General features: G+C 45.2%; 1 protein-coding gene across 5 annotated transcripts in view; it reads right to left on the reverse strand.

Annotated features, from left to right (window-relative positions):
- Positions 1-25,268, reverse strand: part of LOC121291444 (zinc finger protein 271-like) — a 39,062-nt gene extending 13,794 nt beyond the window's left edge. The window contains exons 1-2 of one of the 5 annotated variants that reach the window (XM_041212619.1): positions 25,220-25,268; positions 10,394-10,817 (exon numbers count right to left, since the gene is read on the reverse strand). The gene's annotated coding sequence lies outside the window, so the exon portion shown is untranslated. Of the gene's footprint in view, positions 1-10,393; positions 10,818-13,403; positions 13,556-13,894; positions 14,196-25,219 lie in introns of those variants that run through there. The other 4 variants (XM_041212617.1, XM_041212616.1, XM_041212618.1 and 1 more) reach the window with 4 other exon arrangements.
- Positions 25,269-26,254: the final 986 nt, after the last annotated feature.

The following is a 26,254-nucleotide window of genomic DNA, read 5'->3' on the forward strand; positions in this document are numbered from 1 at the left end:
TGAGGCATGTGACAAATCATTTTCACAGTCATCGATCCTCCACACGCACCAATGCATTCATACAGGGGAGAAAACATTCAAGTGTGAGGTTTGCAATAAAGCTTTTGCAATATCTACAAGTCTCCCGGTACACCAACGTACCCATACAGGTGAGAAACCATTCACCTTTGATGCATGCGACAAATCCTGCTCCACCCGAGGATCCACACAGGGGAGTAACCCTTCATTGTGAGGTTTGCGACAAAGCTTTTGTGACATCTTTGACTCTCCTGGGCCACCACAGGATTCACACAGGAGAAACTCTTCATGTGTGTTCTTTGTGACAAGGCTTTCACTCACTCCTCCCATCTGCTGAAGTACCAGTGTATTCACACTGGTGAGAAACCATTCAGGTGTGAGGTGTTTGACAAGGCTTTCACACAGTCAGTGAATCTTCTGGTCCATACACTCACACATGGAGAAACCCGATCGGTGTGAGTTCTGTAATAAAGCCACAGTTGTCGATCCTCCTGGAACATTAGTGAACACACACAGGAGACAAACCGTTCCAGAGTGACGTGTGTCAGGATTATTTCACTGTATCCTCCTCTCTTGCCATACACCTACGTCTCCAAATGGACATGGAGCTGGGTCACCTGCTTCTGTTACACTGAGGGTGGTCTGTGTTGTTTACCCTCCAGTGCTCACACAGAGGGGAGCTGTTGTTCCAAAGCCCTGTTGGTCTCAGCAATGTCTGTCTCGAACCTCTCCCACCATCAGTCCAATTTTTCAGGAAGACCAATTTAACCTTTGACGAGACACCGAACATCACCAAAGGAAGACAACAATATGCATAGAATCTCCTGCTTGTGCACAGATGCCACTGTGTCTCTGGGAGGATTTCCTCACCACAGAAAGTAGGCAATTCAGGAAAATATGTATCAGGATTCTCCCTGCTATGGACAAGAGGGAAATACCTCAATAGCTTCCACAGCGTGATTTATCTCCCTTCTTGAAGATAGTTACAATTGTCACATTCCTGAATTTGGGTGGAGCTCTTTTCCTCCCAAATCTGTAGGATGAGTTCATGGAGACCAGAAATCCACCAGCTTTGAAGACCTCAGCTGGAATACCATTGGAGCTACAGGCTTTGTTGTTTTTCATCTGTTTGATTGCTTGTTGCAGCTCTCCCATTGATGGTGACTTACCCATGGATTCTACCACAGGCACTGGGGGATGGACTGGAGGATGTCAGCTGCCACTGTGGATTCATGGTTGAAAATCTTCTTTCCAGCATTAACAATGGCATTGTCATCCTTAAGAAGAAACATGCCATCCTGTGAACAAAGAGGATTTTGTCCATTTGACCTTGGTCTTTCGGTGGCTCTGATGACATCAAAACAGCTTCACATGTTGGATCTCTCAGGTTTTCTCTCCCCACATGTCCTTTATATCCTAGGCTTGTCTTTGAGAATCAGCCTTGAGCTGTTGAAATGCTGCCGCCTTGAGTTGTTCTGCCAGTCAATGAAGGTCGATTGTTTTCATTCTGGGGGGTCACATATTTGCAGGTCATGTTCACCGAGCCGGTCCTAGTGATGACGATGCTCGAACCCAATGATCTGGGCACAGGAGTTTAGTACAGCTGACTTTATTTGATCCCACTGTTTGGGAATTGAGTTGGATGTGTGAAGATTTTCCAGATTGGTCGTGAGCTGCACCTGGAATTCCTCTCTTCGGTCGGACTGTTTTAGGACTGAGATATTGATCTTCTTCCTCTTGGACATTGCAATGTCTTGGTGCTGGGTGGATGGTCATCACTTGTCGAACAAGTTGATGATCTGTCCAGCAGGCATCAGTTCCCCCACATGGATTGATTGATACAGACATCACTTAGAACTTTGACTTGGCTTTAGACCTTCCAGGAGAACCTCCGACATGGTCTTTGCTGCCAGACAAATCCAAGAAAAATGTTGAGAACAACACCAGGAACTCTTCATTATGTTATTGATGTGACCAAAGCAGTTAACTCAGTAAATCATAGAACAGAACAGTACAGGCCATTCTGTCCCTTGTGTATGTGCTGGCCCTCTGAATGAACAATTAACTTAGTGCCACTCCCCTGCCTTTTCTCTGTAGCACTGCACATTTTTCCTTTTCAGATAATGATCCAACTCCCTTTTGAATTCCTTGATTGAACCTGCCTCCGCCACACTTTCAGACAATGCATTCCAGATCCTAATCACTTGCTGTGTGAAAAGTTTCTCCTTATGTCTCCATTGCTTCTTTTGCCAAATACATTAAATCTGTGCCCTCTGGTTCTTGATCCTTCCACTTATGGGAACAGTTTCTCCCTATCTCCCCTGTCCATACCCTTCATGATTTTGAATACCTCTATCAAATCGCCTCTCAACCTTCTCCTCCAAGGAGAACAGTCCAACTTCTCCAACCTATCTACGTAACTGAAGTTCCTGAACCCTGGAACCATTCTCACGGATCTTTTCTGCACCCTCTCTAATGCCTTCACATCCTTCCTAAAGTGCCCAGAACTGGACACAGTACTCCAGTTGAGTCTGAACCTGTGTTTTATACAGGCTTAATATAACTTCTTTGCTTTTGTGCTCTATGCCCCTATTGATGAAGCCTAGGATGCCGTATGTTATATTAACTGCGCTCTCAACCTATCCTGCCACGTTCAATGATTTATTTACATATACACCCAGGTCCCTCTGTTCCTGCATCCCATTTAGAATTGTACCCTTTATTTTATATTGTCTTTGTGTTCTTCCTACCAAAATGTATCACTTCACATTTCTCTGCATTAAACTTTATCTGGCACTTGTCCGCCCATTCCACCAACCTGTCCACATCCTTTTGAAATTCTACACTATCCTCCTCAGTTCATAATGTTTCCCAGTTTTGTATTGCCTGCAAATTTTGAAATTGTGCCTGTACTCCAAGGTCTCTGTCTTTAATATAGTTATAGACTTGAGTTTATAGACACGTTTCTCATAAGAAACAGTGAACCTTATTTACAGGGCTTCAGCAGCAGTTCCATTCTTCCATCAAGAACCACAACTAGATACAAACTCCACCCCGAAGGTTCCCCATACTTTGGGATGATTCATTCACACTGTCACATAAAACTACACAGTGCAATAAGTCTTAAAGCTATCATCACGACATTGCTACAGTTACTACATTCGTCCCCCTTTAGATTTTTTTTTATTTGTAATTACAAGAACAACCACATTCATAACATTACAAATATATGGGTTATGAAATTATAAGTTCAGTCTGTCAGGTGGTTTCCTGATCTGGGTGGAACATCGTATCTCCACGGCTTTAGAATCTCTTATAACCTTCATTTTCTGGAACTGCAGCAACATCAGGTACCTCCTTAGGCCCAGGCAGTTCAGTGTTACCCAATCCAACAGAGACATCTGATATGTCTATCCTTGGTTGATCAATCACAACAGGGGCCACAGATTCTGTAATGGTTATAGGTGGAACATTGTTTTGTTGGGGTATCTCCCTTCTTCTCAAATGATCCACCTGTTTTCGGGTGATCCGGTCCTCCACTTCTATGTGGTACAACAATGGTCCGGTCACAGAAACTATTAGTCCAGGTAACCAACTCGATCCACCACTGAAGTTTCGTTCAAATACTGTTTCACCAACAGTAAATTCTTGCTCTTGACTATGCAAATCATGAGTTACTTTTTGATTCCCTTGACTTTTCCGCACCTTTCCCTCTAAATTGGGAAGTACCAGGTTTAATCTCGTACGAAGGCAGCGCTTCAAAAGTAATTCTGAAGGTGTCGAACCTGTAGTAGTGAAAGGGGGTGCTGTTCTATAGTGAAACATGAAAGTTTAGTCTCCTATGATCCTCCTGATAATTTTTCATCGCAACTTTAAAAGTTTGAACTGCTCTCTCGGCTAATCCGTTGGACGATGGATGACCCGATGCTGTCTTTACATGTTTGATAGCATTTAGGCTCACAATTCTTTGAAACTTAGCACGAATAGATGCAGTACCATTGTCCGAGACAATGACTTCTGGCAATCGACAAATATAAAAACTTTGGTGTAACCTTTCTATAGTCGTACCAGACGTTGGTGATCTAACTTCGTATTTGTTTAACCATTTGGAATGAGCATCAATTATCAGTCGAAACATGGTGCCTAGAAATGGACCTACAGAATCTATATGCAGTTTCACCCAGTGTCAACCAGGCTATTCCCATGGGTGCAGTGGGGCTGCAGCAGGTAAGCTCTGTAGTTGCTGGCAAAGGAGACAGTGTTTAACCATTTTTCTACATCATTGTCTATACCTGGCCACCAAACATAGCTCCTTGCAAGCATTTTCATTTTGGAAATTCCAGGATGCGCACTGTACAACTCAGTTAAGAGCAGTTCTCTTCCTTGTGAAGGAATAGCAACTTGTCCACCACATAATAGGATACCACCCTGACTACTCAATTTATTCCTTTGGGTGAAGAATGTCTTCAATTCTTTGGGGTCTGGTTCCTGGGACCAGTCTTTCAATACTTGGTCTCGTACTCTAGATAAGACTGGATCACGATTTGTCCAGTTTCTTATTTCTCTTGCTCAAACTAGCGAAGAATCCAGGAAATTGATCGTGAATACGATCTCTTGGGGAGTTGGAGCATGTTTAATGCTCCCCTGCAAAGGAAGGTGACTGAGGGCACCTGCATTGGCTATATGCATCCCTGGTCTGTGCATAAAAGTATATTCGGATGCGGATAAAATCAAAGCCCATCTTTGAATCCTTGCAGAAGCTATGGGAGGGATAGCTTTTTCTTCGCTAAACAGATCCAAGAGCGGCTTGTGCTCAGATACTAGAGTAAAATGTTAGCCATGTACATACTGATGGAATTTTTTAACTCCAAAAATAATTGATAATCCTTTCTTAATTTGTGAATAACCCTTCTCGGGCATAGAATAATAGGCTCTGGGTACATAGCCTATTTTCCTTTCTGAACCGTTGTCCATCTTGTGAGATAGTACTGCTCCCACGTCATAGAGGGATGCGTCGCAAGTTAGCACCAATTCTTTTGTTGAGTCATTGTGTGCTATCAAGTTCGAAGAGTGCAAGAGCTGTTTAACTTTCGTGAAGGCTTCTTCTTTAGGTGACTTTCAAGATCAACGTTTTTCTTCAATAATGAGTGTAGAAGGGCTAGGACCATTGAAAATTTGGGTAGGAATCAACCATAGTAATTTACCATACCCAAGAATGATTTGAACTCCAAGACATTTGTAGGCAAGAGTGCCTCCTTAATAGCTTCGACTTTTTCTTCTACCGGGTGTAACCCTTAAGCATTCACCCAGTGGCCCAAGTAAATGAGTTTGCTTGCCTGAAAAGTACACTTTTATTTTTTCAAGTGCACCCCTGCTTCCAAGCATCGTTTTAAGACTTCTTCCAAGTTAGCCAAGTGTTCACTTCTGTTAACCCAGTTATTAGGACATTGTCCAGATAGACGACGACTTCAGGTAGTCCTTGCAGCAAGCTCTCCATCTTCTCTGGGAAATCACGCAGGCTGAAGAACCACCAAATGGCAGGCGCGTGTATTGATACAATCCCTTGTGTGTGTTTATGGTTACAAATCCTCTGGGCATACCATCTGGTTCCAGTGACTCATATCTAATTTAGTGTAAGTTCTCCCTCCTGCTAATTTGGCGTATAGATCCTCGATCATGGGGATAGGGTGCTTGTCCAAATTGGCAGCCTTGTTTACTGTTAATGTATAATATCCACAGATATGGATGGTCTGATTTGGTTTCAAGTCAGGGAATTGGTACTGCCCATTCCAAAAATGGAACTGGCTGAATAATACCTAGCTTCTCTAAATGGTTTAATTTGGTGACAACCTTCTCTCTCAGGGCATAAGGCACAGGCCTGCCTTTAAAAAAATGAGTTGATTCAGAGTCAACTTAGCCTGCAGGCCCTTGATTTTCCACAGTTCCTCTTGAAAGACCTTGTCATATTTCTCTAGCAGCTCTGCCAGTCCTCCAGCTCACAGCTGGAAAATTACAGACCAATTTAGTTTAATTTATTTAACCTATCATGACCTAGAAGGCTTGGTCCTTCACCTTCCACTACAATCACAGGGAGCTGTGCTATCTGGTGCTTGTAATAAACAGGTACAGTAGTAATACCTTTCACTTGTATGACTTCACCAGTATGCATCTTCAATTTGGCTGAAGTCTGCTTCATATTCAACTGTTGAGTACCCTTGTTTAAATATTTGAATGTGTGCTCCCCCACTACAGTGGTTGATGCACCGGTATCCAATTCCATAATCAAATGCTTTCCATTGACCTGCAGAGTAACAGTGATTGGTTCTGTTTTCCCTACTTTCATGTTAAATAGAGAATAAACATTGGAATTAGTGGTTTCTGGTTTTTCTACATTATGTACTTTAATCAGCTAACTTGCTGCCTGGGAGTCTGTCTCAATCTTGCTTTATGTTGCTTCAGTATGTGCCCTCTTTAATGACAATAATGGCACTTCACCTTTTTAAAACAGCAAGTTTCAGGGATATGGTTACTTCCACAACGGTAACAATTCATTTTCAGATTTGCTGCTGAGCTGGTTCCTGTATATTTTGTAAATTTTCAGGTAGCAGGGACTGTCTCCCACTTTGTGGCTGACTCCCTGATTTTTTCACCATGCCCAGCAGTCTGTTCCCGCCCTAACTGGAAAAGGGTGCCATTTTGTACACCCTGTAAGGCCTGCAAATCCTGGTCGGTGCTTTCCATCGCAAACGCTATTTCCAATGCTCTTTTAAAATTGCTATTTACTTCAGCTAACAACCATTGTTGAGTGGCATCATTGTGCACACTGCAGACCAAACAATCACTAAACATATCGTTTAGGGTCTCCCCAAAGTCACAATGTCCAGTTAGCTGTTTCAACTTTGCTACGTATGTTGCTATGGTCTCCCTGGGGCTCTCAGTCTCGAATTAAATTTGAACCTCTGCATGATTATGGAGGGTTTGGGTTGAAAATGACCCTTTATGAGGTCCATCAATTCGCTGAAGGTCTTCGAATCGGAAGCGTTTGGGTCAGCAAACTACAGATTAAATTATAGGTTTTACTCCAACAGATGCTTAGGAGAATTGCTTTTTTTCTTTCACCATTATTTCATTTGCTTGGAAAAAGAAACCAAGGTGTTCTATCAATCAACTCATCCGCAGAGGATTGGAGTCAAAGGGGTCGATTCTGCCAAAAAGTGGCAGACCTGGTGAGTATATTTTCCCTTTCTTCTGATACTCACATTCACTGGGCGAGGGTGAACACCGGAACCAATTTATCCTCGTTGTCAGTTGTTATGGACTTGATTTTCCTGATATGTTTCTCATAAAAAGAGTGAACTTTATTTACAGGACTTCAGCAGCAGCTACATGCTTCCATTAAGAACCACAGCTAGACACAAACTCCACCCCTAAGGTTCCCCGCGCTTTGGGTTGATTCGTTCACACTGTTGTGTGATACTACACAGTACAATAAGTCTTAAAGCTACAGTCACTATATACCTTAAAGCTACAAATATATACCAGGAAGAGCAGGGATCCTAACACTGAGCCCTGGAGATTCAGATAGAGTGACAATGGGGGCACTTGGGCCCCTTCTCGGGTTACAACCTCCGTGGAGACTGATCACTTTTAAAGAGAAATTTGAATTTCCAGTTAATAGCTGAAAGGATGACACGTCAAGATTTCACATTTCAAAACTTTACTGTATCAAATGACCAAACAAAAACACGATTATCCAAACACTATTTACTTTTGTAGACAACTTATACTTTAAGCTCAAGAAATGATTTAATTATCAAACATCACAGTCTCCAGGAGTTACAGTTCATAGAACAAACAGTTTACAGTTGCTCTCAGCTTCCAAAAAGGTTGTTCCCATTTATGTTCCCAGCTGGGAAACTTCTAATCCCAGAACTATCTTTCACTATGAGGCTTACACTGTTCTTCCTTATACTAGCTTCAAGCCAGGCAAATCTTCTAGCTTCTTTCAACTCCTCACCAACATGCGTTCTGCATTGTGATGTTTTTGATTCAGCATTTTCTCTGGTTAAGGTGCAGTGTAGATCTGCTGATGTCTTCGGAGATCGAAAGTTTGGGTGAAAGACTTGTAACAAACGTTGCACCTGAAGCATTTTCCCCGTGTAGATCCTGTGGTGTTCCAGGAGGGTCAAAGACACCAGGAAATCTTTATCACAAACCTCATACCTGAAGGATTACTCCCCTGTGTAGATCCTCTGAATAGCAAGAGTTTGGATGACCATGAGAAAGATTTGTCACACAGCTCACAGTTGAACGGTTGCTCCCCTGTATGAATGTATTGATGTGTGTGCAGGGTTGGTGAGGTTGACAATGATTTGTTGTATATCTTGCAGGTGACCAGTTTCTCTCCAGTGTGAACAGGTTGATGTGCACGGAGATTTGATGACTGTGTGAACACTTAGTCGCACACCTCACATTTGAACGGTTTCTTCCTTGTGTGATTCCTCTGGAGTATGAGGAGGCTCGAAGATGTTACAAAAGCTTTATCACAAACCACACACTTGAAAGGTTTCTCCCCTGTGTGGATTCTGTGATGGACCAGGAGATTCCCCAACTATGTGAAAGTTTTGTCACACATCTCACACTTGACCAGTTTTTCCTCGGGGTGAATGCGTTGGTGTATGCGGAGGGACGATGACTATGTAAATGATTTGTCACACACCTTGCATGTGAATGGTTTCTCCCCAGTGTGAATGTGTCAGTGTTCACAGAGGCACCATGATTTTGAGAAGGATTGGTTGCACACCTCACACGTGAACAGCTTCTCGCCCGTGTGAATGCGTTGATATCTGTGGAGTTGCGGTGGATATGAGAATGATCTACTGCATATCTTGCATATGAATGATTTCTCCCCAGTGCGAATGCGCCAGTAAATCACCAGGCCTGATGACTCTGAAAAGCCCATTACAAACTTCACACATGAAAGGTTTCTTCCCACTGTGGATGCATCGGTGATTCACGAAGGTCGGTGACTTAGTGAAGGTTTGGTCACACGCCTCACGCTTGAATGGTTTCTCTTCCATTTAGCTGTCCTTCTGTTAACAGTTGTATAATAGGTGCACCTTGTGTGTTAGGAGATCGTATGAGCCTGTGGAGTCCTCCTCATACACTTCACAATTGAATAGCCTCTCACCTGTAGGAATGAGTCAGTGGTTCATGAGGCTCGATGAATGATTGAAGCTCTCACCACACTTGGAGCCACTCACATTTCTTCCCAGCCTCACCCTGACTGATCACCCACAGCCGAACCTTCAGAAAGGTTGGTTCTGATGGAAGATTCCACACCACTGACCAGTTTCAGATCTGATGATATGTCAAAACTCCCCTGACCAGACCGATTTCCAGATGATGATTTCACTGTCCAACCTTCTCTGTGTTGAGCAATGCTGTGAACGGACTGGGTGTCTTCCTACAGTTGTGCACTTTTCCTTGGATAATGGTCAGGATCTGTCTGCGGTGTCTATCGTCTCTGCATTCTCTAGTGCAATCCTTGTGTAAAACAGGAAAAGGAAACATGGTTTCCTCCAACTTCCTCTCCTCCTTTGCTGATGGGACTGACTCCTCAGTTAGAGACTGTTCCACAGTGAGTGCCAGTCTGCTATTGCCCTGTGTGGGGGATCAGATGCAAGTCCTTTCTTTTTCCTCACTTGACTTGTCACACACCCTCTGTTTCCAGCAGGGACACTGGATAGTGACCAGGAGCAGACAATGTGACTACTTTCTTTCTTCCGCCCAGACCCCCATCTTCCCAGACACCGTGAGGACAATGGAAAAGACAATCGGGGGGAGTGTAAAATGGGCTATCAATTCACTATGAGCTCGTGTCATGCAGGCGAAGACCAGTTTTAATCTTAGAGTTTGTGTTTAATTTAAAAAACACTCAGGAAAAATGTTAATTCATTGGAGATTTTGAAATTTCTCGTCTCGATTTCCAAAATTATTTGAAGAAAACACACTGGACAGGAAGTGCTAGAAGCTAAGGAAAATGTTGCTTCAGTGTAGCTGATTGAAGGGTTCTGGTTTATCCTGGGAAATTAGATACACTGCACTCGCTCAGACTGTACATCCCAAATTCAGCTATCAGCCACAGCACTGGGCAAAACTATCAAATCCAAGCCCAGGCTTTAAGGAAAGGCCGAGGCCTTCAGGTAGACCTTCAGGTTAAAGGCATTTGAATAATGCAATTTGTATAAATTTTGTTTATTCACTCACTGTCTCCTCACTTGGTTTTCAGTCCCTACAGGAAGTGAAGCTGTAACTGGGAGAGGGGTGGGGAGGAGACATTTATTTATTTATAAATAATTTTAAATAGGCCTACCTCAGCGCGCCCTTGCTGGGAACTGTCAGGATTAAAGAGCTTCCCGAAGTAATGGAATGTTCCACAAGGTTAATGTCCAGTCCATGCCTTCAGGAACGCTGAGTCTCAGCACAAACTAATGAGCTCCTTCCATGTGAAGAAATGACGTCCCTCAGATAGTTGGGAATCTTTGGGATTCTATATCCCAGACGGTTGTGGAGTGTCAGTCATTGAATATATTCAACTCCGGGACAGATCCTTTTGGTCTCTCAGGGAATCAAGGGATATGGGGAGCAGCCTGGAAAGTGGATTTGATGCAGGAGATCAGCCCCATAATCGTGTTGAATGGTGGGGTAGCTTTGAGGGACTGAATAGACTCCTTCTCTTCCAATTTCTTATACTCATGATACCAACCCTCTCAGCAGAATGCCTGATATTACAGTTCCTGTGTACAGACATAGAGGGAGAAAAGGGGCAGGAGTTCATGGAGGATAAAGGAAGTGAAACACCAACACAAACAAATGGAGAGCAAAATCTCACAGAGAAAGAGTGAAAAGAGCAAAGAAAAATCTGACTGTAAATTAAAGCCAGTGACAATTATGGAGATGGAAGGAGCAGTGTCAATGAGCCCAGCAGCCTTGAAGATGCCTCCTCTTACCATTCTCCTCTCCAATACTGAACAGACTGGCTCTATGAGCTGGGGCTGAATTCCAATCCCTTGCCTTAGATGATGTTGGGCGAGGGGGTCCAGTGTTTATTCTGGGATGACCGAGGCGTTGTATTGCTTATAGTGCAGTAAAGGCTTTAAGGGCATGTTGAGTGTAACAGATTGGCACTTTATCTGCATACTTTGGCTCTACAGCTCTGGCAGTACTCCAGAGTCGTGCCCACTGAGCACTTAGTTGAGCCTCAGATGGGCAGGTGTCATCATTTTCTAGTTTTGTGCTAAATGTTCTCTCTGGTCCAAGCCCAACCTGATGACCCAGATCACAGCATTACTGACTGCTCGGTAAATGTGTGTGACCCGGGGTTCATAACACATACACACAAGGCGCACAGAAACATGCGTGCACACAGAGAGACGTGTGCACCTGCATGCACACACACACACACACACACCCACACATGCCTGTTGTGTATACCAGCTATTGTCGTATCACACACGCTGGGTTCAAGAGTGCTGTCTTGGGCTGCACTTGAGTGCTTCAGTTGGAGTTTGGTGAGTGAGTGGGGGAATTTTAATTTTAACTTATGCATTAATTTCTATCTACAGTCTAGTCTTTCTTTGATTAATCAATTAACTCTTGGGATTGGGTGAAGGTGAGTTTTAGTCCAGCTTTAAAACAGCGCTCATTCAGGCTCTGCTTGCAGCTCCTTAACTGGATAACTGGCTTAAGCTATTCAGAAGCTAGATTTCAGGGAGCATAAAAGCAGGCCATCTAGTGCTGCCTTGGGCTGCATTTGAGTGCCATAGTTTGAGTTTGATGAATGAGGGAGTTTGCAGAAGAGGGAAGGAGGTGATCCTTTCATTTTCTATCTTTCCTCAGAAAGAAGAGCAGTGGCCCTGGTAAGTAGAACTTGGTGAGCATTTTGACTGTCTATAACATTCTCTGAAATAGAGGAAGTTAAAGTAAAGGGAGTAATTTAACAGTACATCATGGCAAGGCAGCTCAGTCACGTGGAATGCTGCTCCTGTGCACTGTGGGAAGTCAGGGACACTTCCAGTGTTCATAGTGACCATGTGTGCAAGAAGCATCTCCAACTACAGCTACTTGAGTCCATATGAATCTTCTTCAGTTCTGAAGAAGAGTCATATGGGACTTGAAACATTAACTCTGTTCTTTTTCTCCACAGATGCTGTTAGACCTGCTGAGATTTTCCAGCATTTTCTGTTTTTGTTTCAAACAGCTACTTTAGTTCTGTCTTCACAGAGGAAGACACAAATAACTTCCCAGAAATGCTAGAGAATCGAGGGTCTAGTGAGAAGGAGTCATTGAAAAAAATTAGTATTACTAAAGAAACAATGTTGGATAAATTAATGGGACTGAAAGCTGATGAATCCCCAGGACCTGATAATCTACATCCCAGGATATTAAAGGAGGTTTCCATGGATATAGTGGAAGCATTGGTGTCATTTTCCAAAATTTTGGAGATTCTGGAAGTCCCGGTAGATTGGACGGATGAAAATGTAGCCCCGCTATTTAAAAAAGGGGAAAAAGCAGGAAATTAAGACCAGTTAGCCTAACATCAGTGGTAGGGAAATTGCTAGAGTCTATTATAAAGGAAATAATAACAGGACATTTAGAAAATATCAATGGGGTTAGACAAGGTCAACATGGATTTATGAAAGAGAAATCATGTTTGACAAACCTACTGGAGGTTTCTGAGGACGTAACTAGCAGAATAGATAAGTGAGAACCAGTGGATGTGGTGTACTTTAGATTTTCAGAAAGCTTTTGATAAAGTCCCACATAAGAGGTTAGTGTGCGAAATTAAAGCACATAGGGTTGGGGGTAATATATCGGCATGAATTGAGAATTGGTGAGCAGACAGGAAACAGAAAGTAGGAATAAATGGGTCTTTTTCAGAGTGGCAGGCAGTGACTAGTGGGGTGCTGCAGGGATTAGTGCTTGGGCCCCAGCTATTCACAATATATATCAATGATTTGAATGAGGGAACCAAATGTAATATTTCCAAGTTTGCTGATGATGCAAAATTAGGGAGCAATCTGAGTGGTGACGAGAATGTTAATAGGCTTCAAGGCAATCTAGACAAGTTGAGTGAGTCGGCAAATAAGACATGGCAATGCAGTATAACATGGACAAGTGTGAGGTTATCCACTTTGGGAGGAAAAACAGAACGGCAGGGTCTTATTTAAATGGTAATAGATTGGGAAATGTTGATGTGCAAAGGGACCTAGGTCTCCCAATCACTGAAAGCGAGCATGCAAGTGCAGCAAGCAGTTAAGAGAGCAAATGGTATGTTGGCCTTCATTGCAAGAGGACTTAGTACAGGAGCAAGGATATCTTACTGCAGGATAATAACCAGCTCCCAACACACAGACAGAACTCAACAATAGGAAATCAGTAACAATCCTCAGATCCTCGAGTTCTGTCGAAGGGTCATGAGGACTCGAAACGTCAACTCTTTTCTTCTCCGCCGATGCTGCCAGACCTGAGTTTTTCCAGGTAATTCTGTTTTTGTTAAGAATCCTCAGACACTCTGGATTATCTCCCAGATAATTACACCTCACCTTCTCATTTTCAGTAATGACCCATCAACAAAACTCAGCCTGTAAATCAGAAAGGAAATGCTTCCAATAAACACACTCAATATCCAACACACAGCTCCAGTCAAACAGTTCAGCACAAAGCATCCAGTAAACAGCTCTCTAAGCTGGATCTTCTCACACAGCATAAGGGGCATTTCCACACCTGATTCCCCACAGGATAGTCAGTCGGCCTGAACATTAGTGTGGATATTATGTGATGTAATTATTATAAATTCTGTTCCTTCACTCACCATCTCCTCACTTGGTTTTCAGTCCCTACAGGAAGTGAAGCAGGAAGAGGAGAGAATGTGCACCTATGTTTCACCTTTGGTTAATAGAGTAGAGAAAACCCGAACTGGATTTTCTTAACAAAAACAGAATTACCTGGAAAAACTCAGCAGGTCTGGCAGCATCGGCGGAGAAGAAAAGAGTTGACGTTTCGAGTCCTCATGACCCTTGGACAGAATTTGAGTGCTGACAGAACTGGATTTTCTTGTCGGTTTATCTTTCATGAGCCTCTCGGGCTGGGAGATTGTGAACTTCAGCAGGACTGTTTTACCCTGTTTATCACCAGAATGGGCGGAGTGGGTGGACTCTCTGATTGACGTCTCGTACAGCCAATCGGAGACAGCATCACCGTGACCACGCCTCCAGAATTTACATGTCAATCACCCTGCTGAGCCAATCCCAGAAGAGAGGGTGGTTCTCTCCTCATAATCACCGGCTGCGAACCTCATTACCCATGCTGCATGTGGCTGCTCGCTTGCGCATTGAAGAGCGGCAATACGAAATCAGGGGAGACCCAGCCCGCGGTGCCTGATGGGAGTTGATGTTCTGACGCGCGCAGCGGCTGTTGGCGCCCAGTGTTCGGGAGTTCGAATCTGAGACAGCGCGAGCGGCTGTCACGTGGGCGGGGCTGGAATTGGAGGTGCGCACCTGTAAATCGCAGCCCCGGGCGACGGGAACCAACCGTTTAACCCCCGTCTACCCCCCCATCCTCCCCTTCACCTTAACAACTTCAGTCCTAATGACATTGATAGGATCAGAAAGGAGGGAGCTTCTGAAAGAATTTGAACAGTTAGGAGCCAGATTAAAAGCAGAACCTCCAAGATAATAGTCTCGGTTCCTTCCTCGCCAGGTACATCGACAAGGTTGGGAGCTGCACCGAGGTTAAAGACGCCTTCGGGATTTGGACATGCAAACGCCAGGTTAAGGTCACACTCAAGACCAATGGTATGGGAGCCACCTTCCACCCTCCTTCCAGCTTCGCTATCGGGAAGCCGTGGCTACCTTGTCTACGCTGGGCAGCCCAAACTTTGTCGCTCCTGCAGCAAGTCTAGTCATGTGGCCGCCAACTGCAGCACCGTCCTCTGCAAGAACTGCAAACAGGAAGGGCACCAGATAAATGACTGCAAACAGACTAAGTGCTGCAACCTGTGTGGTGAGGCAGGCCACCTCTACAAGACCTGCCCCAAACACTGCCTCACTTATGCACAGGCAGCCAAAGCCAACGAGGGGGAAGCAGAAGAAATGCTTCTTTTCACCACTACCAAGGACACTTGCAACACTCCAACCACCAAGGCCCCCGGTGTGAACAACGGGACAAAGGAGGGCACAAAGAGAGACAAGGTGGAGGAAAAGATTGAGGCTGCAGACAGCCAATCATCAGCACTGCCCCCTGAACCTCTCATTCCTCAGGAGAGCAAATCAGTGGAGGAGGAAGCAGCAGAAAATCAGCAGGGGGAGCGGCAGCTGGTGAAGAGAGCCAAAAAGAAGAAGGCGCTAAGAAGGGACCAAGCCACTTCCCAGACAAGTGGCAAGAGTCATCTCCCATCCGACACGGATGACAAGGGCAGCTGCTCTTTGGAAGAAGAAGGGCAAGGGCGGCACCTACAGAAGAAGCGGCAAAGCTCTAGGGATCTAGAGGAGGAGACACCTGAGCTCCAGAACATTGGAGACAATGAGGAGACCAGCGCACCCCAACTCTGCCTACAACCCGAAGAGGCCAGCGCACCCCAGCCCCAGGAATCTGGGAGCAGTGAAGCACTCAGTGCACCCCAGCTTTGGGAAGCCGCAAGCAGCAACAGCCCAGAGTGGGAGAGAATCAGAGAGACTTCTCCAACAGAGAACAATTCAAATCTCATTCCTTGCACGAACCCCCAGATGCCACCTGAGTGGAACATCTCAAATGGGGTGGTTTCCTCAGCCCATCCAAAGTGAGACAATTTGTGAACAATATGGGTATGCAGGAGCTGACCAAAGATCTGGAACTGTCAAAGACAACAGGTTTGGTAGGCAACTATGTGCTTTAAAATGGGTGTAAAGATTGTATCCATAAATATGCGTAACATTAAGTCTACAAATTAAATGTGTTGCGACCTTCGACTACCTTGCCAAGGTCAAAGCTGACCTGCTGTTTCTTCAGGAGTGTGTGATACCGCACCTCAGCTCCTACAGGCAATGGTCACGATGGTGGTCCCATGGGCCATCGATCTGGTCAGGAGGAAACGACTCTCATTCCTCCGGCCTGGGTATTCTGCTGTGGGGAGGCAACTTCACCATCTCCGAGGTTAAGGAGGTGGTGGACGGGCGCCTCCTCGTAGCAGACATAATGTACAGGAATGCTCCACTCCGTTTAATGAACGTGTACGGCCTGGCTGAAAAGGGTGAGCAGCTGGTGGTCTTTCAGCAGCTCTCACTGCTACTAGCGACCTCCAGGCCGGTCATTCTGGGCGGTGACTTCAACTGCATCATCGATGCTGCTGGACAATCCGGCAGGGCCGACAGCACATTGGACCCTATGTCCAGATCCCCGATGGAAACAGTAAAGGATGCCGAGCTGCATGATGTCTTCAGCAACCCTGGAAAGGAGCGCAGCGTAGATACACCTGGTCGCGGCCAGACGGGTCCATCGTTCCAGCATAGACTTCCTGTTTGTGTCCTGTGCTTTCACAGTCAGGTCCACCGATGTCAAGCTGGTGTTATTCTCTGACCATTGCCTGCTTCTGGCTGACTGTCACTTAGAGGAAGACCAGAGGGTTGGCAGGGGGACATGGAAGCTGACCATGCAAGTGCTGACCCCAGAGAACATTGAGGAGCTCAAGAGGGATTACAAAGTTTGGAGAACCGTGAAACCCCTCTTTGAGTCCCTGACACACTGGTGGGACGCAATCAAGGAAAACATCAAGAGGTTTTTCATCCTCCAAGGCATTCAGAAAGCTCGAAACGAACAGAGGGAAATGTCCCGACTCCAGAAAAACATGCAGAACCTGCTCCAGCTTCAGTCGATGGGGGTCACTGTCAAGGAGGAACTCCAAGAGGTGAAGAGCCAGCAAGCCTCGCTATTTGCCTCGGAGGCCTCCAAGATCATCTTCCGTTCCAGAGTCCGCTCCGTGGGGCAGGATGAGATGTGCTCACGTTTCTTCTTCAAAAGGTACACAGAGAGAGCTCTGTGATGAGCAACCTGAAGGAAGAAGACAGCTCAGTAAAGTATTCGCAGTCCGACATTTTGAGGATCAGCAAATCCTTTTATGCTGGATTGTATGACGTGAAGCCCACAGACAGCACGGCCACCCAGTGCTTCCTGTCCTCTATCACGGAGGTCTTAGACGACAGTACACAGGAGAGCTTGGACAAACCGCTAACTCCTGACAGACTGACTAAGGCCATTGAGTCCTTCGAGAAGAGTAAGACTCTCGGAAGCAACGGCTTGTCGGCTGAGTTGTATTCGGCTCTGTGGGACTGGATCGGCCTAGACCTGCTAGAAGTGTATGAGAGAATGCTTCTGGCCGGCAGCATGTCAGAATCCATGAGGAAAGGCATCATCACCCTCATCTACAAGCACAAGGGGAAAGAGGAGGAAGTTAGAAATTGGTGACCCATTTCATTGTTGAATGTGGACTAAAAGATTCTGTCCAAGGTCATCGCCAATCGGGTCAAGTCCGCTCTAGAATTGCTGAATCACCCTGACCAGACCTGTGCTGTGCCCAGCAGGAAGATCTCTGACAGCCTTGCGCTACTCAGGGATACGATTGCCTATGTGCTTGACAGGAGTGTGGACACCTGCCTCATCAGCCTGGATCAGGAGAAGGCCTTTGACAGAATATCGCACACCTACATGGTGGATGTGCTCTCCAAAATGGGATTTGGGGAGGGAATTCGCAATTGGATCCAACTGCTCTACCCTAAATCAGTAGCGCAGTCTCAATCAATGGGTGGGAATCAGACAGCTTTCCTATTAAATCTGGAGTCAGGCAGGGCTGCCCTCTCTCCCCTGTCCTGTTTGTGTGTTGCATAGAACCTTTTGCTGAGTCCATCAGGAAGGATCCGGGCATAAGAGGAGTGACGATCCCAGGCAGTGGAGGCACTCAGGTCAAAGCCTCCCTGTACATGGACAATGTCGCCATCTTCTGCTCAGATTCGCTGTCGGTGCGCAGACTGATCAACATCTGCGACCAGTTCGAACTGGCCTCGGGAGCCAAGGTAAATTGTGGGAAGAGCGAGGCCATGTTCTTTGGGAACTGGGCTGACCGATCCTTTGTCCCCTTCACCATCAGGTCAGACGACCTGAAAGTGTTGAGGATATGGTTCGGAGGGACCAGGGCATGTGTTAGAAACTGGAAGGAGTGAGTGGCTATGGTGAAAAGAAAACTGGGCATGTGGGAGCGACGCTCCCTCTCCATTGCGGTTAAGAACCTGGTCATCAGGTGTGAGGCACTCTCGTTCTTGCTGTTCATGGTGCAGGTCTGGCCCATTCCTCACTCCTGCACGGTGGCGATCACCCGAGCCATCTTTCACTTTATCTGGAGGTCGAAAATGGATCGTGTTCTCAGGGACACGATGTACAAACCTCTAGATAAAGGAGGCAAAAATGTGCCCAACATCGCCCTGATCCTGATGGCCAATTTTGTGTGTGGCTGCATCAAGCTGTGCGTAGACCCTCAGTATACAAATACCAAGTGTCATTACGCGCTGAGGTTCTACCTGTCTCTGGCATTGTGAAGGATGGGTCTGGCCACACTGCTGCGAAACACTCCAAATAGTTGGACCGTGCCGTACCACCTGTCCCTCATGGAAAAATTTATGCAGAGAAACACCCTTGACCACAAGTCCATCAGGCAGCGGTCGGCACGTAACATCCTAGAGGCCCTGAGGGAAAAGGAGAGGGTGGATCCTGTCGGATGATTCCCTGAGCAGACTGTCAAAGTCACTTGACAGAATGCCTCAGCGCCAGAACTTTCCAACAAGCACCAAGATGTAGCGCTTGGCTGGTGGTGAAAAAGGCCCTCCCCGTCAGATCCTTCCTACATGCCAGGAGTCTCACCCCCTCTGCACGTTGTCCTCAAGGTGGCTGTGGTGGGGAAAAGACCGTTGTTCACCTCCTTGTGGAATGTGCCTTTTCAAAGAAGGTCTGGAGAGAGACGCAGTGGTTTTTGCTGAGGTTCATCCCGAGCAGTTCTGTGACACAGGATTCTGTGTTCTACGGGATGTTCGCAGGGACACACAGCGAGAAAAACATCAACTGCAGCTGGAGGATCATCAACTTGGTGAAAGACGCTCTTTGGTCTGCTCGAAATTTGTTGGTCGTCCAGTACAAAGAGTTGTCTTCGACTGTTGCAGACTGGCACATTCCAAGGTCCAGGACTACGTGCTGAGGAACGGACTAATGTTTGGGGCAGCCGCCACAAAGGCGCAATGGGGAAAGGTCACTGTCTGAGACCTTTCTGCCATAGTGCACCGAGGGGCTGGGAATTGTGTAGATCCCTCGGGTGTATGACTCACAATGAATGTACATAGTGAATATTAAATGTATTATAATTGTATTGAAGCATCTCAGAGTGCAACATGATTTATGTCGATAACTCCAATACTATTGCACTTTCTGTAATGACCATAGTCCTCTCACTCCCAGAACCATGATAGTGTCTCCCTTGTCCTCACTTATCACCCCACCAGCCTCTGCATTCAAAGGATCATCCTCCACCATTTCCGCCAACTCCAGCATGATGCCACTACCAAACACATCTTCCATTCATCCCCCTCGGTGGCTTTCGTAGGGATCGTTCCCTCTGGGACACCCTGGTCCACTCCTCCATCATCCCCTACACCTCAACCCCCTCCCATGGCACCTTCCTATGCAACCGCAGAAGGTGCAACACCTGCCCCTTTACTTGCCCCCTCCTCACCGTCCAAGGGCTGAAACACTCCTTTCAAGTGAAGCAGTACTTCACTTGCACTTCCCTCAATTTAGTCTACTCGCTGCTCCCAATGCGGTCTCCTCTACATTGGAGAGACCAAACGCAGACTGGGTGACCGCTTTGCAGAACACCTTCGCAAGCATGACCCAGACCTCCCTGTCGCTTGCCATTTCAACACACCACCCTGCTCTCATGCCCACATGTCTGTCCTTGGCCTGCTGCATTGTTCCAGTGAAGCTCAACGCAAACTGGAGGAACAGCACCTCATCTTCTGACTAGGCACTTTGCAGCCTTCCGGACTTAATATTGAGTTCAACAATTTCAGATCATGATCTCTCTCCTCCATCCCCACCCCCTTTCCGATCCCCCTTTTTCCAATAATTTATCATTTTTTTTACACTATATTTTTTCTTTTCCCTCCTATTTTTAAATTTATCTCAATCTATTGTTTCATCTCCACCTTTTAGCCCATTTAGATCCCTTCCCCCCACCCCACCCACACCAGGGCCATCTGCCACTAGCTTGCTTCCCTTAATGTCCCCATCACATTTTTTAGATAATATCAACACTATCAACACCCCTTTGTCTTTTTGTCCATGACATCTTTGGCAGTCTCTTCTTGGCCTCCACCTATCAGCAGCCCTCTGTCAAGCTCTCCTGTCCCAGCCCCTTCTACCAGCATATATTTCATCTCATTTCTCCATGTCTCAATTCTGATGAAGGGTCATACGGACTCGAAACGTCAGCTGTATCCCTCCCCTCAGATGTTGTCAGACCTGCTGAGTTTTTCCAGGTATTTTTGTTTTTGTTACAAAGCAAAAGGATGTGATGGCATTGCAGGATAGCTACTTAGGTAATGATACCCAGAGTGTAACAGGAAGGGACAGAGTGTACAAACATAAAAAAAACAGCAACTAATATGGTCAAAGGGGGTAAAAATGCAAAATCAATGGCCCTTTATTTAAATGCATGTAGTTTTTGGAACAAAATTGAGAAATCAATGATACAAATAGAGGTTAATGGGTATGATCTTATAGCCATTTCAGAGACATGTTCACGAGATCTAAGCAGGGAACTAAATATTATGGGGTACGTGACTTTTTGAAAGAACAGGCAGGAAGGAAAGGGTGGTGGGGTAACTTTTAATATGAGATCGAATAAGTGTGATAGCAAGAAATGATTTGGGTCGAAAGATGTAGAATCCATAGGGTGGAGGTAAGAAATAACAAGAGAAAGAAGACACTAGGTCCCCTAACAGTAACTATACTTTAGGACAGAGAATAAATCAGGAGACAATGGGGGCATGTAAAAAAGGAAGTATATTAATCATGGGTGACTTTAATCTTCATGTAGATTGGGAAAATCAGATTGGCAGAGGTAGCCACGAACAAGAATTAATAGAATGTATTCGAGACGGTTTCCTAGAACAATATGTTGTGGATCCAACCACGGATCAGGCTATTTTTGATCTGGTAATGTGTCATGAGGCAGGTTTAATAAATGGTTTCAGAGTAAAAGATCCCCTAAGAAACAGTGACCATAACATGGTAGACTTTAGCATTCAGTTTGAGAGTGAGAAACTTGGGTTTGAAACAACTGTGCTAAACTTAAATAAGGGTAATTACAAAGGAATGGGGACAGAGTTGGCTGGAGTGGACTGCAAAAGTAGTTTAGCAGAAAAGATGGTTGATGAACAATGACAGATGTTTAAAAAAAATAGTTCATGACTCACAACAAAGATATGTCCCAGTGAGGAAGAAGGATTCTTGGAAGGAGATTAAACCAACCATAGTTAACCAAGGAAGTTAAGGACAGTATCAAATTGAAAGAAAAAAGATTAGTGGTAAGTCAGAGGACTGGAAAAGTTTTAAAAACCAACAAAAGATGACCAAAAAAATAATGAAGAAGGAGAAAAATAAACTTTGAGGGTAAACTAGCAAGTAATATAAAAACAGACAGTGAGAGCTTATTTAAATATATAAAAAGGAAGAGAGAGGCCAAAGTGAACATAGGCCCCTTAGAAAATGAGCTAGGGAAATAAGAATGGGGAACTAGGAAATGGCAGAGGAGTTGATAAATACTTTGCATCAATCTTCATGATAGAAGACATTAATAGCATTCCAAAAATACTAAATAATCAAGGGGCAAAAGAGAGGGAGGAAATAAATAAAATAACTATCACGAGAGAAAAATACTAGGGAAATTAATGGGGCTAAAGACTGATAAGGCTCCTGGACCTGATGGGTTGCATCCTAGGATATTAAAGGAAGTAACGACAGAGATAGTGGATGCACTGGTAATAATGTTCCAAGAATCCTGAGATTCTGGAAAAGTCCTAGAGGATTGGAAGACTGCCAATATAATACCCTTATTCAAAATGGGAGGGAGACAAAAAAACAGGTAACTCTTGGTCAGTTAGCTTAACATCCGTTATTGGGAAAATGTTGGAATCTATTATAAAGGATTTAATAGCAGAGCCTTGAGAAATACATAATATAATCAAGCAGAGTCAACATGGCTTCCTGAAGGGGAAATCATGCCTGACAAATTTATTAGAATTCTTTGAGGAGGTAACAAGCAGGATAGATAAAAGGGAATCAGTAGATGTAATATATTTGGATTTCCAAAAGGCATTCGATAAGGTGCTACACATAAGACTACTTAATAAGATGAGCCCACGGTGTTGGGGGTAGTATATTAGCATAGATAGAGGATTGGCTAACTAATAGAAGACAGAGATTTGAGATAAGGGGGCCATTTCGGGATGGCAACCTGTAACTAGTGGACTGCCACAGGGATCAGTGCTGGAGTCTCAGTTATATACAATATATATTAATGATGAGGAATGTACTGTTGTGAAGTTTGCGGGTGACTCAAAAATAGGCGGGAAGGCAAGTGGTGTGAATGCCACAAATGGTCTACAAAGGGATATAGACGGGTTAAGTGCGTGGGCAAAAACATAGCAGAAGGAATATAATGTGGGTAAATGTGAGGTTATGCACTTTCGCATTAAGAATAGAGGAGCTGAATATTATTTAAACGGAGAATGACTGCAGAGAGCTACAGCACAGAGGGATTTGGGAGTCCTCATGCATGAATAACAAAAAGCTAGCAAACAAGTTCAGCAGGTGATAGGGAAGGCAAATGGAATGTTGGCCTTCATTTCAAAGGAAATGGAGTATAAAATAGGGAAGCCTTGCTAAAACTATACAAGGCATGAGTTAGACCACACCTAGAATACTGTGAACAGTTTTGGTACTCTTATCTAAAAGAAGATATATTGTCATTGGAGGCAGTCCAGAGAAGGTTCACTAGGTTGATCTTGGGTAAGGAGGGATTTTCTTATGAAGAGAGGTTGAGTAGGTTGGGCCCGTACTTCAGAAGAATGAGAATCGACCGAATTGAAACATATAACATCCTTAGGGGACTTGACAGGGTCGATGCTGAAAGGTTGTTTCCTTTGTGGGAGAATCTAGGACCAGAGGGCATAATCTCAGAGTAAGGCGTCACCCATTTAAAACAGAAATGAGGAGGAATTCCTTCTCCCTGAGGATAGTGACTTTGAAATTCTTAGTGCAGAGGGCGAGAGTGGCTGGGTTCAAGGCTGAGGTCGACAGACTTTTAATCAGTAAGGGAATCAAGAGTTCTGGCGAGAAGGCAGGAAAGTGGAATTGAGGATTATCGGATCAGCCATGATCTCATTGAATGGCCCCATCCCCCCTCCTTCACTCCCCCATGCCCCCCTCCTTCAACCCCCATTCCCTTCCTTCACCCCCATCCCCCTCATTCACCCCATACCCCCTTCCCCCATCCCCAATTTACCCCCATCTCCATCCTTCACTCCAAATGCCTGCTTCACCCATCTCCCCACCCCCATCTCAGACACCCATCAACATGGTTAAATGGATAACATGGGACTACATTGGTTTTCTGTGACTGGTGAGAGACTGTTTTCTCCAGACTGTGGAGTAAAAGTATAAAAGTTTGACCCTCCCAGTTTTGAATCCATCTCCCTTACTGGTGCTGAAGGGCCTGTCCTCCATTTAGACCCTGCCCCAGTTAAGATTGTAGATCTAAGGTGCTCCGCTCCATGGCCAGGTCTTCAATTCATTTCTCTCCCTCTTGAAGCTGTCTGCTTGCCATTCCTTTACTACTAGATTTCTCTTTTGTCTGGTGATGAGGGGCATTTCTTTTTGACTCAAGGTAAAATGGGACAGATTGTAAGAGACCCTCTGTGAATCTGACATCAGGTCATCAGATGGTTTTACACAGGGGCAGCGTGTGGATGAGAAATAGGTGGGGACTGAGGATAGACCCTTGGTCGGACTCCAGAGCGATGGGGGTGGGAAGATTAACCATTGCAGGAGATTCTCTGGCTACAACTGAAGAGGCAAAAGTGGGCCAAGCAATAACAGCCCCACTCACCGGACACATCCCCTGGAAGAAAGCAGATGGGCTGAACGGTCTGTTTCTGTGCTTTTAAGACTGGAATAAAAAAAAAATTCTGGAAATACTCAGCAGGTCAGGCAGCATCTGTGGAGAGAAACAGAGTTAATATTTCAGCTCGAGATGACCTTTCGTTAGAAACCAGTTTCGATTTTGGGTGGCTTTTCCTTTTGTCAGAGAGCACTGCTCCTCCACTCACCACCTGCCCACCATGCCATGCCACCCAACATAACCCCCGCCATTTACACCAGCACTGGCCCACCTCCACCGCCCCCCATACCATGGTCTAATTGTGCCTTATTTTATTCCAGGGTGATAAACTCAGTGGAAATAAATCTTCAAATCACACTCCTCAATTCACAGTATTGCTGTCCGAGCACAGGCTTACTCCAAAATTCACTCCCAGAGTCAGACTTACTCGCTGAGTAACAGAGTCACTCCCCAAGTACTGGCTCAATCTCCCCTCTCACTCGCTTCTCTGTTCCTTTCTCCCATGCCCCATTCTCCCATGTCCCTTTCACCCATGCTGCTCTGTCCCCACAGTCCCTCCTTCCAGTGTCCCTCTCTGTTGTGTCCCCTCTTTCCGCTGCGCCTCTCTCCCTCCGCTGCGCCTCACTCCCTCTCCTGTGCCTCACTCCCTCTCATGTGTCTCTCTTTTTCTCTCCTGTGCCCCTCTCTCCTGTGCATGTACTGATCCCTGCACTGCACATCATGACTGTCTTGGATGCTGTGGGTCTTCCTCTTCTGATCTGCTGTCAAACACATTTGAGGCTACACATCCCACACTGATGGTGTCAATTTGAAAGCTCCTGAGGAAGAAGAATGCTATTCCCACGATAGAAATCTGTCAAACGTTTGCCAGGGGAACTGAGACAGCAGCTGCAATAAGTGAGGTTTTATTCAAATTCGATAATCACAAGTTTAAATCCCCACCTGATCTGCTGCTCAAAGTCGCCTCCATTTCACCGGTCAGTTTCCCAAGCTGCAGGAAACTCATGTTACTCCAGAAATATTTGTATTGGCTGTGAGAGACGTCAATCAGAGAGCCTACCCACTCTGCCCATTTTCTCCTCTTCCACTTCCACAACTGGTTCACTTCCTGTAGGGACTGAAAATCAAGTGAGGAGATGGTGAGTGAAGGAACAGAATTTATAATAATTACATCACATAATATCCACATTAATGTTCAGGCAGTCTGACTATCCTGTGGGGAATCAGGTGTGGAAATGCCCCTTATGCTGTGTGAGAAGATCCAGCTGAGAGAGCTGTTTACTGGGTGCTTTGTGCTGAACTGTTTGACTGGAGCTGTGTGTTGGATATTGAGTGTGTTTATTGGAAGCATTTCCCTTCTGATTTACAGGCTGAGTTTTGTTGATGGGTCGTTACTGAATATGAGAAGGTGATGTGTAATTATCTGGGAGGTGCAGAGTGTCTGAGGATTCTTACTGATTTCCTATTGTTGAGTTCTGGGTGTGTGTGTTGGGAGCCGGTTATTATCCTGTGGACTGTGAATGGTCAGTTCCGTCTGTGTGTTGGGATCTGGATGTTTCCTGTCTTTTCAAATCCCTCCAACACCTCCCACCTCCTATCTCTGTAACCCCCTCAGAAAAGAAAAACAGACTTACATTTATATAGAGCCTTTCACAACCACCAGATGTCCCAAAGCTCTTTACAGCCAATGAAGTAATTTTGAACCGTGGCAGCCAATGTGTGCACAGCAAGCTCCCACAAACAGCTTTGTGATAATGACCAGAAAATCTGTTTTTAGTGGTGTTGATTGAGGGATTAATGTTGGTCAGGCCACCACAGATAACTGCCCTGTTCTTCAAAATAGTGCCATGGGATCTTTTACAGAGAGCAAAAGGGGCCTTATTTGAGATCTCATCTGAAAGACGGCACCTCTGACAGTGCTGCACTGCCACACTCCTTTAGTGCCGTACTATTCTATGATTCTGCATCATCGTATGG

The sequence above is a fragment of the Carcharodon carcharias genome, chromosome 19 (assembly GCF_017639515.1).
Source record: "Carcharodon carcharias isolate sCarCar2 chromosome 19, sCarCar2.pri, whole genome shotgun sequence".
Classification (NCBI taxonomy): Eukaryota; Metazoa; Chordata; class Chondrichthyes; order Lamniformes; family Lamnidae; genus Carcharodon; species Carcharodon carcharias.